General features: G+C 38.5%; 1 pseudogene; it reads right to left on the bottom strand.

Annotated features, from left to right (window-relative positions):
* Window positions 1-288: 288 nt before the first annotated feature.
* Window positions 289-16280, bottom strand: LOC129073553 (acyl-coenzyme A synthetase ACSM3, mitochondrial-like; annotated as a pseudogene).
* Window positions 16281-18877: the final 2597 nt, after the last annotated feature.

The following is an 18877-nucleotide window of genomic DNA, read 5'->3' as shown; positions in this document are numbered from 1 at the left end:
AAATCTGTTTTCTTAAATTCTTGGATTGATCTCAGCGTAACTTACAAGATAAGGGTCAAAGGTGGGGCATGTTCACTTTCTATTGAAAAATGTTTAAATTCTATTCCACACATGGGTATGGATTCCTACAAATAAAATGTTTTCTTTTGAAACATTCATGTGAATACATTTCTTATAATATGTAAAAACAACAAAAATAACCATGTTCCAAATCTAGAAGTAAAAATTATGAGAAGTGGTTAATACGTAGCCTTTCAAATAGAATAATTTTTGTAGACATGTCTTCGTTTATTTGATTATATTTTTCTATAGGAGAAAGCCAAAAAGACTAAGTGGTGCTTTGCAGGACATGGGAATAGAATTCTTGGGATGAGAACATTCATGTCAATATAAATTGAAAATAATTTTATTATGTAAGTAATTTTATTTTTTATAAAGTTTTCTTATGTGAACCTTTTTTTGTGATGTCATTAATAAGGAATATCTTTCAGTCTAAAAAAAAATAAAGTTCCTACTAATCTATAAATTTAAATTGTTTCTAAGACTTTCTTTTTTTAAATTTTATTTTAATTTATTTTTTCAAATACATTTGTCTCTGCCTACCCCCCACCACTTTCCCTTGCCCCCTCCCACCTTCCCTCCCTCAGCTCTTCCTCTTTGGTTTTGTCCATGAGTCCTTGCTATATGTTCCTTGACATGCCCCTTCCTTTCCTTGTCCCTGCCCCCCTCCCTCCTTCCCTCTTGTCTCTGTCGATTTCTTTCCCTTTCAGTGTTGCTGGTCTTATTTTCCTTGCATCTTTGTATTGTTGGTTAGGTTCCGCTTATAGGTGAGATCATATGGTATTTCTCTTTTGCCCCCTGGCTTATTTCACTTAGCATGATGCTCTCCAGATCCATCCATGCTGTCGCGAAGTTTAGTAGTTCTTTTTTTCTTTCTGCTGCGTAGTATTCCATTGTGTATATGTACCATTATTTTTTGATCCAGTCATCTACTGATGGACATTTAGGTTGCTTCCAACACTTGGCTATTGTAAATTGCGCTGCTATGAACATTGGGGTGCATAGGTTCTTTTGTATTGCTGTTTTGGTGTTCTTAGGGTATAGTCCCAGCAGGGGAAACACTGGATCGAAAGGCAGTTCCATTTTCAGCTTTTTGAGGAAATTCCACACTGCTTTTCACAGTGGCTGCACCAGTCTGCATTCCCACCAACAGTGAACTAGGGTTCCCTTTTCACCACAGCCTCGCCAGCACCTGTTGTTTGTTGATCTGTTTATGATGGCCATTCTGACTGGTGTGTGGTGGTACCTCCTGGTGGTTTTGATCTGCATTTCTCTCATTAGGTCAAGTAGTTTTGTTGTTTTGTTTTTTTTGGTGGAATCTATAGGATTTTCTAGGTGCACTATCATTTTATCTACAAACAATGACACTTTTACTTCATCCTATTCAATTTGCATATCTTCTATTTCTTTTTCTTGTCTGATCACATTGGCTAGGACTTCCAATACTATGTTGAATCAAAGTGATGAAAATGGACAATCTTGGTTTGTGCCTGAGCTAAGAGGGAAAGCTTTGTTTTTGCCCATTGAGTATGACATTGGTTGTAGGTTTTTCATATATGGCCTTTATTATGTTGAGGTTTGCCCCCTTTACTCCCACTTTGCTGAGCGTTTTTATCATAAATGGCTTGTGTACCTTATCAAATGCTTTTTCTACATCTATTGATATGATCAAGTGTTTTTTGTCTTTCTTTTTTTTATGTGATGTATTACAAGAATGGATTTGTGAATATTGAACCATACTTGCATCCATGGGATTAATCGTACTTTATCATGGTGGATGATCTTTTTAATGTGTTGCTGGATGTGGTTGGCCAATATTTTGTTGAGGATTTTAGGGTCTATGTTCATCAGCGATATTGGCCTGTTGTTTTCTTTCTTTGCTATGTCTTTTTCTGGTTTTGGGATTAGGATGATGCTGGCCTCATGAAAATAGTTTGGGAGTCTTCTCTCTTCTTGGATTTTTTCGATATAGTCTGAGAAGGACTGGTTAGCTCTTCCTTAAATGTTTTGTAAAATTCTCCTGTGAATCCATCCAGTTCAAGTCTTTTGGGTGCCAGGAGTTTTTTGATGACTGCTTCAGTTTCACCAGCTGTTATCAGTGTGTTCAGGCTTTTTGGTTCTTTGTTCAGTGTTGTGAGGTTATATTTCTCTAGAAATGTATCCATTTCACCCAGGATTGCAAATAACTTGACATAAAATTGTTCATTGTAATTTCTTATTTGTAATTCTGCGGTATAGCTGTGATTTCTCCTTTTTCATTTCTGATATTATTTATTTGGGTCCTCACCCTTTTATTCTTGATGAGTCTGCTTAAAGGCTTGTCAATTTTGATTATCTTTGCAAAGAACCAGCTCCTAGATTTATTAATCTTTTGAATTGTTCTTTTAGTCTCTATGACATTCAATTCTGCTCTGAAATATTATTTCCTCCCTTCTATTCGTTCTGGGCTTTGTTTATTGTTGTTTTTACAGTTCTTGAAGATGTAAGGTTAGGTCACTTATTTGAAATGTTTCTATCATTTTTAGGTAGGCCTGTATTGATATGAACTCCATATCAGAACTGCCTTTGCTGTGTCCCACAGGTTTTGGACTGTTTTGTGTTCATTTTCATTTGCTTCCGGAAACTTTTTGATTTCTTCTTTGAACTCATTATTGACCCATTCACTGTTTAATAGCATGTTATTCAGTCTCCATGAGTTTAAATGTTTTTGAGGTTTTTCCTTGTGATTGCTTTCTAGTTTCAAGCCCTTGTTGTCCAAGAAAGCACTCGATATGATTTCAGTTTTCTGTTTTGTCATGTTTAATTTGTTTTATTATTTTTTTCAAATACATTTGTCTCTGCCTTCCCCCCACCACTTTATGATTTCAGTTTTCTTGAATTTGTTGAGGCTTGTTTTGTGTCCTATCATGTGGTCTATCCTTGAAAATGTTCAGTGTGCATTTGAAAAGAATGTGTATTTTGTTTCTTTGTGATAAAAGTCACATATATATCAAATACATTTGATCTAATGCATCATTCAATTCCATAATATCCTTGTTGATGTTTTGTTTGGAAGATCTATCAATTTTTAACAGTGGGGTGTTAAAAATCCCCTACTATCAGTGTGTTACTGTCAATATCGTTCTTGAAATCCTCCAAGATTTCCCTTATATATTTGGGTATTCCTATGCTGGGTGCATATAGGTTTACAATGTTTATATCTTCTGGATGGATTATTCCTTTGAGTATAATGAATTATCCTGTTTCTTTTCGTGGCCTTTGTTTTTAAAAGTATTTTGTCTGCTATATTGCTACCTTGTTTGTTTGTTTTTTTCCTGTCCATTTGCTTGGAATATTTTTTTTCCTTCCCTTTCAGTCTGTGTAGGTCCTTTGTCCTGAGGCGGCTCTCTTGTAGACAGCATATTTGCAGGTCATGTTTTCTAATCCATTCAGCTACCCTATGCCTTTTGATTGGAGTATTAATTCATTTACACTTAAAGTTATTATTATAGGTACTTATACATTTTTTTCCTTTGTGTACTTGTGTTACTCTTTCTTAGTCTTTTTCTTCATTTTCTTAAAGCAGTCCCTTTAGCATATCTTGCAATGCTTGTTGATGAAAGTGTATTCTTTTAGCCTTCTTTGTCTGGGAAACTCCTTATTTTGCCTTCCATTTTAATTGAGAGCCTTGTTGTGTAGTGAAGTCTTGGTTGCCAGCCTTTGCTTCTTATGACTTGGAATATATCTTGCCATTCCCTTCTGGCTTGTAATGTTTCTGTTGAGAAGTCAGCTGCTAGGCATATTGGGGCTTCCTTGTATGTTACTATCTGTTTTTCCCTTGCTGCCTTTAGGATTCTCTGTTTGTCTTTGATATTTGCCATTTTAATGATGATGTGTCTTGGAGTGGGCCTCATTGGGTTCCTCTTGAATGGGGCCATTTGTGCTTCCTTGACTTGTGTGACTTTTTCTCTCCTCCAATTAGGCACATTTTCTATCATTACTTTTTCAAACAGATTCTCTATCCTTCATTCTCATCTTCTCCTTCTGGTATATCTATTATATGGATATTATGTTTCTAGTTTCCTTGGATTTCCCTAAACATCTCTTCTCTCTTTTGTGTTTTTCTTTTCTTGCTCTTTCTGGGAGCTTTGTTGTACCTTGTACTCCTCCTTGCTGATTTGATCCTCTGCTTCATCTAGCCTGCTTTTGATTCCTTCTACTGTGTTCTTTAATTCAGAAATTGTATTCTTCATTTCCTCTTGCCTTTTTTTTAATAGTTTCTCTGTTCTTTTTCATGCTGATATAGTTAGTAGGAAGTTCCTCATAGATTCCCAGTGGTTTTGGTCATTTTTTCTGAGCTCACTGAGCTTATTGAGTTTCCTTATAACCATTGTTTTGAACTCAGTATCTGTTAGTTGACTTGTCTCTGTATCGTTTAGCACTCTTTCTGAGGTATCTTCATCTCCCTTCGATTAGAGGGTGTTTCCTTGTCTTCCTATTATGTATGAGACTCTTCTAGTTTGCTTCTGCTTCTTAAATTGATCTATTTTGACCACCTGACTTTGTTGTGTTTATGTCTATGGTAGGAGACCTGTAAGATTCAGTGGTGCAGTCTCCTTGGTCTCCTGAACTTGCTGCTGTTTGGATGCCTTTTATGCCATTTATGTTGGCTATCTGGAAGTAATTGGGTTTTGATCGTTGTTTGGCCATTCATTGTTGGATTTTACCCTGTAGCTGATTGACTGTGGGTCACTCTGCCCACCACATCTTATGTCTTTTTATCCAGGTGCTGCCAGATCAGAACCACAAAGCCCAGGGAACAAACACACATATCTGCAAAAATACTATTCCCTGCAATCCCACTATCAACAGCAAATGAGTCAGTATTAATAATGCTTAAAGAGATTAATATTATACAAAATGAAAGAAAGTATTAGTATAAAATCTAATGACCTAATATGCACAAACTAGATGGACCCAAAATAAACATTAAAAAGTTACATAGTAAAGAAGATATTGCAAATCATGGAGAAGACCACAGTGGATTTCATCTTGGAAGCCTCCAGTATTTATGCTGTTTTTTCTTTCTGGATCTGCCTCTGATGATGTCAGATGTTGCTGCCATCTGACCTTAGGCAGTCTTCTTAAGACTTCCATGAATCTACTATCTATGGCCATCCCCTTCAATTGCTAATCTAGTCACTCTGCACTTAGCAGTCAGGCTTAAGCACCACAGGGCCAAGGCAGAGTCCCTCCTGTGTGTAGGGCTATTGTTTCTTCTCACGCTGCCACTGCTCAGGAAGAGTGGCCAGCTTGAACAGGATGGCTGGTACTGTATCGAGGATGAGTCAGCACCAGGGTCCCGCCAGCTACTCTCTCACTTCTCTCCCCAAAGCCTCAATCTCCTGTCTCTCCTCAAGTGCCTCTAGTCTATTTTGTGCCCCCTTTAACCAGGCTTCTACTATCTGTGGCTGCCACTCTGAACTCAGCAGTCAGGCTTAAGCACTATAGGGCAGGGCAGAGTACCTCCTGATGGTGCAGAGCTATTGCTTCCTCTCACACTGCTGCAGCTCAGGGGGAGTGGTCTGCCTGAGCAAGATAGCTCCTTCTGTATGTGGGATGAGTCAGCACTAGAATCCCACTCGCTATTCCCTCAGTTCTCTCCCCAAAGCCTCTTTTCCCAGGATCTTCTCAGGCATCTCTAGCCCACTCTGCCCCTACTTTTACCAGAGCCAAGGGTAAGTGGCTGCAAATAAAAATTTATGTTGGACCTTTACACAGCTCTTTGTATCTCCAGCCATCCATCTCGGGCAGAGAGCAACTCTGCCTCTTTTCACAGCGGGCTGTTATCCGTGTACTTTTTTGGGCTCTGGCGCTGTAGGCTGGAGATCCCCACTTATGGTTTAGATTCCACTCTTCTCAGGGGCATCTAACTGGGCATTCTCTGGTGCTGGTGCCCATGGAAACCCAGCCACCCTTCTCAAGTCTCCACTGCACTCCTTACTAGCCATGTTATGCTAAAGCTGATTCTTCTCTCTATCCAAGGTTATAAGACTTCTCTCTTGCTATTGTTCAGTTGTTTGTTCTGGGAGATTTCTCCACAATTTAGTTGTAATTCCAGATTTGTCCTGGAAAGAGGTCAGTGTGACTTCCATTCAATTCTCCACCATCTTGCAAATGAATTATGTATTTTCATGTTTTAGTGTGTTCTATTTACTTTTTCTGACTGGGAATCTGTGGAGGGCCAGATGGTTTAACAAGGTTTAATCCTGGGTCTGTGTTCTTAAGCCAGATAGTTGGTTCCCACACTTCTTGTTCTATATCAAATACAAAAGAGCTTCTTTGACCCCTGCTTTGATTTTGATCCACAGTTGAACCTTCTTATTTAACTATATCTTAAACTCCATTTTCTTACCTGTCTCTGATATTTCCATCTTTGTCTTCTTCCCTCATTATTTTCCTCCTTCAGAAAAGTTTCCTTTTGGAAAATTGGCAATGCACTAATCACAGTCTCTTGTGTACCAACCCAGGCTGATCTAGCCTGGCTTCTCAGTCCCCACCCTCAGTTTGGTCCCTATGAACAGTATTCACAATGGTCCTACCATACTCTGTTCAAGGGAATACTTCATTGAGACCATGCACCCTTTAGCCTAGAGATACTTATGTTGATGAAAAACTATGAAGATTCCCATAGTCTCTTTGCCATTGCTTTGACCCACTTACCTGACCCCAAGGGACAAGAGTAGATGTGGTGGTCGCCTTGCTCTCTAATTGACAGAAGACAGGGAAGTCTTCATAATTTTATGCTCATAAATCTTGTTCAAAGTTCATCCTTCCTTGAAATGTTCTATAGAATCCTGCCCAGAGTATTTAGACCTTTAATGGAGAAGGTAGAGGGCCATTGTTCATATGTAGCCCTCTTCAACTGTGTATAGAGGTTCTACATGTTCTCTCCTGGAACACTGCCAGCACTGTCTTTCAGAGAGGCAAGACTCTAAGTCAAATATCAATGCACTACCAAGTCCAGATCACCAGCCCAGGGTTCCCATGGAATTACACTTCCTGTGGGCACAGCTCCAGGATAGTCTCCTGTGACTTTTATGATTAAATATCCTGCACTTAAGATGGTGAGATCTTACTGAATTCACAGATTCATACATTCAGCTTGAAGATAAGTTGGCAATGTTAGCTAGCCATCATGGTCTGGGGGTAAATAGTGACTGAAAATGAATTTTTTGAAATAAACCTCCGTGACAACCAGCTAGTGAGAGAATAAAGTTTTTGCATATTGATCATTGTTTACCATTGAACAGTTTTACAACATTTTATGAGCAATTATTCATTTTTGTCTTTACCAAAACATGTGTATATTAGTAATGTTCAGGACATGGAGCAGTTGTGCACTTGTGTGTATGTTTGTATATGCATGTTTATAATTCTATCCATATTCTGACATTTCATAAAATTTATTTGTATTTGTTTATCACTGCTCTGCTGTTTTACCAACATTTTATGCATTTAAAAAATATTCTTGCTATAATTGTTCATTCAGAGGCAAACTATTTTTAGAATTAATGCTTGTAATTACTGGTTTGAATATCGGTGACTTCTATACCTGGGATAAAGTCTATCTTTATAAAAGTCTTTATAAACCATTACATAAAATGATAAATTAGCAAGAAACAAACTAACCTAGATAGTAGCATGAACCTTGAGGTATAACAACCTGAGTTCACATCACATTTTGTTGTATAATCCTGAGCAAGTTAGGATACCTCTCTGTGCCTCAGTTCCCTTCTCTGCAAAAAGAGGTTGTACGGATTAAGTGAGCATTGGTATAGGGCTCACAACACTATCCGGAACATAATAAGTCGTCAAAAACACTAGGTATTGTAGTAGCAGTAAGAACACAAGATTTTTTTAAAATGTGAATATAGTAAGTGACCTTCAAAGTTTCTCTGAAATGCTATGCAAAAATTTTGTATGTTTATAAGAAGTACTTGTGGTTGTACTATTTAAAATGGTAACCACTAGCTTCATGTAGCTACTTATATTTAATTAAATGGAATAAATAAATTAATTTAATTAAATGGAATAAATTAATTAAAATGGAATAAATGTAACTACTTATAATTAATTAAAATTGAATAAAATTTCCTCAGTCACACTAGCCACATCTCAAGTGCTTAATAGACAAGGTGGCTATTGAATTGGATGGTGCAAATATAGATTTTCATCATTGCATAATTCCAGTGGCCTTCAAATTCCAAAGAGATATGTGATCCAAAAAATCTAGGAACCCAGTGACCTATAAAAATATATCTCAGCTCTTTATTTCACATTTCAATGTTAAAATAGTATTTAAAAATCCAAAATTTTTTTTTCATAAGTAACAGCTATAACAAAAGTTATCTATTCTTTTGTCCCCTTTGGAAGTTGTGTCTTTTAAAGAAGTCTTGTAGAAAGGACACAATTTTAAAAATTGTGAAAATGTAGTTAAATAGGTAAATTAAGTCATTAGCTGAAAATAAATTTTTTAAAGCAAAGTAACCACATGGAATTATTAAAATATTAAAATGTGAAAATCAACTGAGAGTGCACAAAACTGTCAATATGAGAATTAAATTATGAGGGAAATACTTATTTTTAAACCCATCTGCTTTTGGACAATTTACCTGAGAAAAACATTAAATAATCATAAGATCATCAAAGTAGTTATTATTAGCAAATAGCATTAGGAATTTTTAAAGCTAAGACATTGCAAAATAGATAACTGTGAAAATGCATACAAGTTGTAGGTAGATAAAAGCTATCAATTTTTTGGATATTGTCCTGAAGTCTTCATTTTATCTGTTTGTAATAAATTCTTGTGGAACTTGCTACTCAATCCCAGGTCTGGCAAGACCTAGCCTGGAGAAAGGCCAAGCCCAGCCAAGACAGGCCTGCTACCAGGAAGAGAGGAGCTGCCTGTGGCAGGAACACAGGGCCACTCTGTGCGTGGAAATTAAATGGATTAATTAATATTTATGAAATGCTTAGAACTATTTTGAATAAAAGTAACTGCTTAAAAAATATTGAATGCTTGCTTCACCAGCACATATACTAAAATTGGAACAAAAAAATGAAGACCAACAAACTAACATTTCTAACCCATTCCTATCTTTCCATGAAATTAAGATACCATGAAATTATCACCCAAACTAAGAATGTAAGGGAAGGAAGAAGTAGGGTGGGTGGTAAACAGATCAAGTTGTTAAATATTCTCCTGGAAGTGTATGTGTAGACCTTAACAATGAAAGCAGGAGAAGGCTTTCCCATTGAGCTAGGCTTAATTTTCATTCACTTAGAGTTTCCACAGATTAGCACCTAGTAAAGGAGAAAGAAGAGAGTACCATTACAAGTAACATAAAACCTACTCATTCATTCACCATACAGTCATTAAACAAATATGAGAACATAGTATGAGCAAGGCTCGAAATAAAACAAATTTTCTGCTCCCATTAAGTATAGACACTGAACAAATTGTAAATAATAAAATTATAACACTCAATACATTTATAATTAGTACAATATCCATATTTATGAAAACATTTGTACTCATATTAGCATGATACTTATGCTGTTTTTACTTGATAAATTTGTCAATTTTAATTTTAATATTGGTATTTTAATTTTTGACAAGGTACTACATTCTTATGGTTTATAAATTGGAGCTTGTAAAAAAACACACTTTCAAAAATTTCTTTCAGCCTTTCCCTTATCTGTTCCATCTTACCCCTCCCTTTCCTACATAATAATCACTTTTGTTATTATTTTATTCATTTTCTGTAGAATTTTTTATTTCTAAAACCTCTTTGAATAATCCTTCTTAGAGTATGCTTGTCAAGGCATTGTCTAACAAACTCAATATTTTAAGCAACAAGAAACTCAGCATTTTTCACTTTTGAGGCAGCCCTAATAAAGTTCCTTATTACATAAGGGGAAATATTTCTGTAGCTCTAGTATTCCTTCATCTACAAAATATATTAATGTCTTTACCTTGATTGGTTATATAGCATTTTTTCTCAGTGAATGGCTATTTCCATTCCACACTTGCAGGATGTGATGTTAGGCTATTCAAACAAGTTTGTCTGTTACAGAGCTTTTTTGCAACTACCTCTCCTCAAGTTTTTTAAAAGCTGTTCTAACCACTCCATTCCATCCCTAACCCTCAATCTTATGGACATGTTAAATTAAAAATTCAGTTCCAGACATAGTTAATTATAGTACTTAATTAATACAGTACATGTTTATTATTCAACTGACTAAATCGAACCCAGCCCTGTCTTTTCAATGAGGTCCCTATACCATTGCAGTTTGTCTGTATCCTTCGTAGATATCCAGACCTGTCCTGTTTCTCCATTGTTCAGTCACATCAGGTTTAATTAGTTCCCCAGCACTCATGCAGTGCTTTAAGCTTTTGAATTTGTAGCTTCCCAGAAGACAGATCACGAATTAAATTCAGAAGAAAAAATGGAAATTGAGATTATATCTAATGAAATTTCAATATTAAGTGTGTTTTAGTTCCCAACTCCCATTTCCAATGCAGAATAAACCATTCTAGGATCATAAAGTGACTCCCCAAATACCAGTTTTTCTTTTCTCACATTTATTGGATAGGGGGTGTGATTTGTTGCAAAGCCCTGATATCCTTAGGAAAGTTACCACATACGTTAATTATATTTAACCAATATGTTAAACAAGTGGTTAAAAGTTTACTACTTGTCTGCTTAAATTGGTATGGAATATTTACACAATGGAATATTATATAGCTGTGAAAAAGAACAAGGAAGTTCCTGGATGGTGCTGTCCAATAGAACTTTCTGTTACAATGAGAATTTCTATAACCTGTGTTAACCACTACAGTATCCTCTAGCCCTGTGTGGCTACTGAGCACTTAAACCATGTCTAGTGCAACCGAGGAACTGAATTTTATTTTGAAGTATAATTGATGTATAACATTAGATTAGTTTCAGGTGTACAACATAATGACTCAATATTGGTATATATTGTGAAATTATCACCAAATAAGTCTAGTTAATATCTGTCACCCTACATAGTTACAAAATTATTTTTTCTTGTAATTAAGATTTGTTCTCTTAGCAACTTTAAACATGTACTGTATTAATTAAGTACTATAATTAATTATGTCTGGAACTGAATTTTTAATTTAACTAAAATTAAGTTTTAAATCCTTACATGTGGCTAGTCATCACCATATTGGACAGCACAGTTTGACATATTGTTAGGCAAACAAATGAAGGTGCAGAACTGTGCGTATGATGTTTCCATTTATATTTATAAAGGAGAGGGAGAGAACATATGCCTATTGGCTTGAGTATGCATAGATTTCAGGAAGAAGGAGAATTGAGACTGAGGAAAAGGTTTGGAGGAAGACTTTCAATGTATATACCTATTGAATTTTATGTCATGGGAATTATTTCCTATTCAAAATTAAATCAACTTAAAAATATTTACCATTCCCCTTTTAAATGGAATCAGTAACAGAGTGAAATACATTCATTGTTTTCCCTATTTTCTGGGATAGGGTTCCAAATAGGGGTGACTTCTATACTTTCTCAGATCAGGGAGCAATCATGGTTGAAAAGATTAAACACCTTCTTAACCATAACCACTGGGTGCTCAGAGCTATACACATGGTTAAGTCCTTCCTTTCCATGCCTTGATTGGGGACCCTGTCCTGGATGTAGTAATTATCATTCACAGAATGTAAGCAAGAGTAGAAGGAGGAGAAGAGATTGCTAAATCCCATACCTACTAGTCTGAAACTATGTTTTTAGGCAGAAAGAACTTCTATTTAATTTTATAACTTCCTTTTTCCTTCCCCTCTCCCCATTAAGTACCTGTTTACCAATCTTTCTTACCTGATCATATCATTCTATACAAGCGTTCGGTATGCAGTTGGCACTGAACAGAAGGCTGTGGCGGGAAACTTGGAGTCTGCAATTTACAAGAATTAAACTGTCTCACTACAACTTTAATAAGTCCCTAAATGTCCATGGGAGGCACAGCACAACTTAAACCTTGATTATTCTAACATAAATGCACTCACACCTTGCCTTAGCATATTTTTACAGGTTTACTGACTTTCCAGACATTTAAAGTCATGTTGCCTAGTCTGATTTCCGTAAGTGACCCTATGCAGCAGCCTTGTCTGTGACACTGCTCATGCATTTCTAAATCCTGGCCTCTTGTGTTCTGCCTTACCTAAAAGATGGAAGTTGGCTCAAACTGCAGCAAATAATGTGCAAATAAATACTCAGGCTCCCTGGATCCATGGTGGAAACACACTGATCCATGTAGAGTTTGCCCAGCCTGTGTCTGAGGTATTCCACATCACATCCAAAGGTGTCAAATCCAGCCAGAACCTGGGAAAACAAATCTAAAAGACTAATAAATGAATCACCATCTTTGCAGGTATTGACACCTCCAGCTGCATGCAGTTCTGTGAAGGTACCTTCCATTTACAGATAATCCTAAACTGAAACTGCTGTCGGTGTGTCCAGTCATTTTAAGAGATCTGCTTGTTCCACTGGTAAAATGGCCATTGTCTCCTCATGGTTTGTCCCCACACAGGTGTGGTTGTCACTGGTATGTCTAAGAAGAAAGAACTGCAGTGACTGCACATTAAACACAGCAGCATAGACTGTTAGCACAAAGATCCATGAAACCGTCTAGTTGGACCTATTTTGTTTTTGATCAGGTCCCAGTGGTTTAGGTTGAATTCCAAGGTGCATGCCATCCCTCCTCCATCTTCTTTAACTGCTTTCTAGAATCAGACTAAACTGCCATCGATAGCCCATTTTTTAACAGCCAATTTCATAGCTTTGTACTGTATGATAAAAGACAGTTAAAGTGTTTTAAAAACTCAAGCATTTTATCATACTTCCAGCAGAATCAGGATTCTGTGATCTTGTAATCATGGATTTGTGAAGAACTGCCCCTTTACCATGGATGCTTTAAAATGTGATTTTTTTAAAAAAAATATGAGTATATTAATAGAAGTCATGGCTAGTGGTATAGAGTTGGGGTTGGCAAAAAAAACAGCCCAAGGGCCAAATCTGGCCTGCCTCCTGTTTTTGTAAATAAAGTTTTATTGGAACACAGCCATGCTCATTTATTTACATATTATCTGTGGCTGTTTTCATTTACAACAGCAGAGTTCATTGTGACAGAGACTGTGTGAAAAAAGGTCTAAAATATTAATATTTACTGTCCACTTCTTTTGTAGAAAATGTTTGTTGACCCTGAAAGGATTGTTTTTTCTGTTTCTTACAAGAGTCTACATAGTTCTGAATACAGTAAACAATAACACTGAAGATGATCCAAGCATCCATCCAGGGAAGGAAGGTCCCCAGTTAAATAGAAAGAAAACATTCAATTCTGAAGAATAAGTTCTGAGTTCCTTAATGTATGTAAGTCATACATTAGGGCAGCTGACAGTAGGTAAACACTTCACATCCAGGGCTTAAGAAGCATACAGATTTTATCTGGGAGTATTAGGCTGAGAATAAAAGAATCGGAAACATACAGGCCGTGAGAAACATAAAAAAATCTGTTTTCAAAGCCTAGCAGAAGTAGACCAAGAGTTTAGTCTATAATTCCATAATTATCTTCCTTAAAAATGGGTAGTACCTATTGCTGTGTACCTGCCACTTCTATCACAGATATGGTTTCTTTTGAAACCTATGGCAGACATATCAGTCTCTCACTACCAGAGGCAGTAAACATAGCAGACAAGAATGTGGGCTCAGAAGCCAGACTCCCTGGGTTTGAACCCAGCTCTGTCATATCCTAGCATTTTACTTTATTCATCTGGATAATCATAGTATCTGACCCATAGGTTGTTGTCAGATTTTAATGAGTTAATATATCTCAAGTGCTTAGAACAGTTTTTGGCACACAACCAGAGCCATATAAATGGTAGCTACTATTGATTTTAACATTTTCTTTTAGAACAGTACTCGGCCTTTGGTAAGAAGTTACTACATGTTAGCTATTTTGAAGAAAGTAGGAGGAATAAGTCTATAATTGCAAGTGTGCTCCGAAATCCTTAAGTAAAGCATGCTCATTCTAGACAGGGAATTTGCTGCCAACCTAAAGCTAAGAGATAACCAATACCTGAGAAGAGTTCTAAGAGACCCCTGGAAGTACTCTATAGCAGGGCTTGAACATCAGAATAATTTAGTTTTGTAATTGCATCCGTTAATATTAAGTGTTCCTCTACTTATACCCTGAGAAAACTGTTGCTGTCAGCAAGGGAATTAAATAGCCCACACAGAAGAACTGATTGTAATTAGTTTTCCTGGGAGACACTAATAGATCTGCGGTTGATGTTGTGATGCACCTCCTAAATCCCACTGCAGGATAAAGAACTTAGCTGCCCACGGGTGCTCGGAATCCTTTTTAAAGACTGCCTTGGTTGAAGAAAGCTGCCTTGCCTAAAGTTAGGCCTCCATCTAGGGACTGCCCCCGTCCCATTACGAATCAGTGTGGGCATGTCAAGACCAGGCCCTCTTTAGCTGGAACTAGCTTTGAGGAGCTATCCAAACTCCAAAGGTCTCTGTGGGTCAGCTGAGGGACTTTTTGGGAAGATTAATTTCTTTGGTCAAATCCCACATCTTTCTCCTTCCTGCACAGATGTTGATCCCAAGAGAGGGTCTTAATAAACTTCTTATACAACTAAGTGCTGTCTTAAGGTCTGCTTCATGGAAATTCCAACCTATGAAAAACATACCAAGCGCCTTCCTGCCTCAGAGATTTTCACTATTAGCACAAAAATAGTTACCAATTGTTCCTTTTGTCTATTGTTTTATTTTCATTTTATGATGACATCACTCATGGGTTGACTGTCTTTTCACTGTTGCCTTTCTTTGGCAAATGCTGCCTACAACAATTATGGTTACTCACTTCATCATCTTCTTGAGGTCACCCCACCCCTCTCTGGGGTTTTGAGACACAATTAGATTGGTGTGCAGGTTTTCACATTTGGATGCCACAGTATCTACTGTTGGGGCTACAAATTCAGTGGTAATAATACACTTTGCTTTTGAAGACTGCAGTCTATCGAGGATGCCCTTCTGAGTCAGCTGAGTGGTTCCTGGAATGGAAAGTGTACCTAAGGGAACAAAAAAGAAAAAGGGTTTACAAGGAAGGATTTCTTTCATCCTGTCTGTTAGGGTAGTGTAGATAGCTCACGTACATTCTGTATTTTTCAGAATGGGTTCATCAAATTTCCAGGCAATGTATCTATTTGTCTTCCTTTCATTATTCTGTTTTTGCCTTTCATGGGATCTCAAAGCTCTGACTCTTTTGACCTTAACTGAAAGGATGTTAAAGGCTTGATAATTATCTTCTATTTTAAGACCCTAACATTCAGCCTGAAGAGGGTTTTGACTGAAAAGTATATCATTACCTAGCATTAACTGAGTACTTGAGCGCCAGGTGCATGTTTTGACTCATTTAATCCCCACCAAAAAACCCCAAACACAAAAACTATGAATAACTTGCCCAAGATTACTCCAGTAGAAGGTAGCCACACAGGGACTGAACCTTGCAGCATGACCCCAGAGCTGTACAATGGACCACATCATCCAGTGCCTTCTATTTATTTATTTTTTCCCAGCAACCCCTTTGCTTGCAGGCTGGTGCTCAATCCACTGACCCACACCAGCCCGGGCCCAGTACTTTTTAAAATGTACATGATTAGGCTTTTGGAAGATGGTGGTTAGGTGGGTGGGAGCTGAACCATTTGCTCGTGCACCCAACTGAGACGCATAGCCAATCTTCTGAAGAACAGAGTGAACGGCCAACAGAATCCCAGCTAATATGAAGTTTGGAAGCCAAGGGTTGCAGAGGATGCTTAAAAACAGATGGTAAGGAGATTTTGTAGGCTGATGGGAAAGTCCCCGGGCCTGGTGTTGGAGACTGTGGCTGCCGCAGGAGCATTGGAGGAGAGCAACGTAGTGGCTCTCTCCCCTCCCAGAGCAGGGAAGTTCCAGACCTGTGCCAGAAGAGACCTCGGCAGGTAAAGTTACAGGGGGGTATAAAAAGGCAGCAAGTGACACAGCCAGTGGTGTACCCCAGCAGGGGTGGTAGTCACTGGCTGAGACAATGTCAGAGAATTTGGGGAGCCAGGTGACATATGGAGCTGGGAGAAGAGGTGGGCCATGACTGGCCATAACTCTGACTCTGGACCAGTCAGAGAGTTGGACTGCGTGGAAAGCCAGGTGATGGGCTAGGAGCAGCAGCAGCACTTAAGCAGACGTTTTTCAAAAGTGGAACTGAGCCTCTGTGCAGGGACTTCATGTGCACAGCAGCCATGCCAGTGAAGAGGGAGTGTGGGCGCAATTCGCTCCCATTCAGGGTGCCTGACAGATTGATCAAAGTAGGGCATTAGGTGCTTGGAGAGGCAGTCGATCCCAAAGACTTTTTTTCAAGAGGGGAACTGAGCCACTGTGTGGCTCGCTGTGCCTTTGCTCCCACTCAGGCCAACAAAGAGGGAAGTGTGGTGGGCTTGATTTGCTTCCAATCAGTGCACCTCAAGCACTGATCAAAGAGGTGCAAAACAAGGTGGATTATCGGCACTGGCCTGGCACAAATGCATAGAATGGACAGTGCAGGCCACACAGTGCTCTGAGGGTGTGGGCTGGAAAGTGGGCACCTGAGATTATTGTAGCCCAGACTGAAACCCCATCCTTGCAGAACCACAGGGAAGGAGAAAAATGGAGCCCAGCCACACTCTGCCTCCAGGATCCAGGAAGATCTGCAAAACCTGTTGGGCAGGTTTAAAATCATCAGGAGGCTTTGTTTTTGTTGTTTTGTTTTTTGTTTTTTCAAGAATAAGTCAATAAGACCTGGTGCTATAAGAAAAACAGAGACAGATCCAGAAAGAAGTCAGAAGGCAAGCACCAACAGCTGAGACAAATGTAACTTTGCTCTCCTTCAGAACTGGTATTTTTTTAAAAAAATAACTTCTCATCTTTCTATTTAGTTCTTTTTTTGTTTTGTTTGTTTTTATTGTTTGCTTTATTTTATTCTCCCTTTCATATTGGAATTTAATTTTTCTTCTTTCACTTCCTTCACTCGTATTCCAAATAACACACAACTCTTGGTATTTTACTTTTTATTCTTTTTATACAGATTATATAATTATTTATTTTTTGGTTTCTATTTTATAATGTATTTTTAAATTAAATTTATTGGGGTGACATTGGTTAATAAGATTATATACACTTCGGTGTGCAAGTCTATGATACATAATCTGTACATTGCATTTTGTGCCCACCACCCAAATTAAAACCATCTTCCGTCACCATATATTTGAGTTCATTTACACTCTACTACTCCCACCCCTTTTCCTCAGGAAACACCATACTGTTCTCTGTGCCTACGAGTTTTTGTTTGTTTGTTCCTTTAAAAAATTTATTTCTTTTAAAAAAATTTTTTCACATACATTTGTCTCCATTTACCCGTCACTGTAATGGGGCACAGCCAGGGCCCCCCAAAAGTGTATTTGTAACGGGGTCCGGAGATTGGGGTGTCCAAGAAAATATATTCTCCCCACCCCAGGGCAGGCCACCATGGGGGATGGGAGCCTTGAGCAGGGCCATTGAGAGTCATTTTGCATGTCAATAGCAGGATAGCTTCATTCCTCATATGCAAAGAGGGTTATTTTGCTTATCACCAAAGCTAATCAGGAAAGTTTCAAAGACTTGATACAGAATGTAACTGAGAGAGAGGAGAGACAGGGGCCTGCAGGAGAGACAAAGGGACACAGACTCTGGGGAACAGTGTGAAGACCACGCGGGAAGAAAGAGGGGAGAAAGGACTCTTGCTAGTGGGCCATGAGAAGGTGCCACCTGGTTATGGATTAAGAGCTGGAGATCCTGGCGGCCCGGCGATGGTGCTGAGACCCGCGAGAGGCCTGCCTAGCCAAGCCCCAGACTTCTCTTCTTTTTCTTCTGAAGGACGGTACCCCTGACTGGCCTGACTGGCCTAACTGGGCAAAGCGGGGAAGGCAGGACAGTGTGTGTGCTGGTGGTTGTTTTGAAGGGATTTTGAGGTTTAAGAGGGACATTTAGCCATTAATCAAACCTGTATGACTTTTAAATAAATAGTTCCTTTTCCTTTTCACCAAACTCTGCCTTTCAGAGCCATAATTCCAAGGGCGGCGGGCAAAGGACCCACAACCGAGGGGTCCCGGGGAACGAAGGTGTCGTCGTTTCAGTAATAGCTCTGGGCACCTCCCACCACGGGTCCTTTTGTTTGGTAACATCACCACTTTCCCCTGCTCCACCCACCCACTCTTACCGCACCCCCCATCCTTCCCCACCTTGGCTTAATCCAAGGTCTTCATACCTGTTCCTTCATCTGACCCTCCCCCCTTCCCTCCCCCTCCCTGCTACACACCAACATCCTCCCTCCCGTCCCTGTCAGTTTCTTCTTTCTTTCAATGTTGCTGGTCATATTTTCCTTGTCTGCTTGCTTTGCTAATTAGGTTCCAATTATAGGTGAGATCATATAGTATTGGCCTTCCCCCTCTGGCTTATTTCACTTAGCATAATACTATCCAGTTCCATACATGATGTCACAAAGGGTAGTAGCTCTTTCTTTCTTTCTGCTGCGTAGTATTCCATTGTGTAAAGGTACCATATTTTTTTGATCCACTCATTTACTGATGGGCACTGAGGTTGTTTCCAGCACTTGGCTATTGTAAATTGTGCTGCTATGAACATTGGGGTGCATAGGTTGTTTTGAACTGGTGTTTTGGGATTCT

The sequence above is a fragment of the Pteronotus mesoamericanus genome, unplaced genomic scaffold (genome assembly GCF_021234165.1).
Source record: "Pteronotus mesoamericanus isolate MK-2021 breed Mesoamerican mustached bat unplaced genomic scaffold, CSHL_Meso_final contig_411, whole genome shotgun sequence".
Taxonomy (NCBI): Eukaryota; Metazoa; Chordata; class Mammalia; order Chiroptera; family Mormoopidae; genus Pteronotus; species Pteronotus mesoamericanus.
Note: the sequence above shows the minus strand (reverse complement) of the source record. Positions and strands in the feature narration are given on the sequence as shown.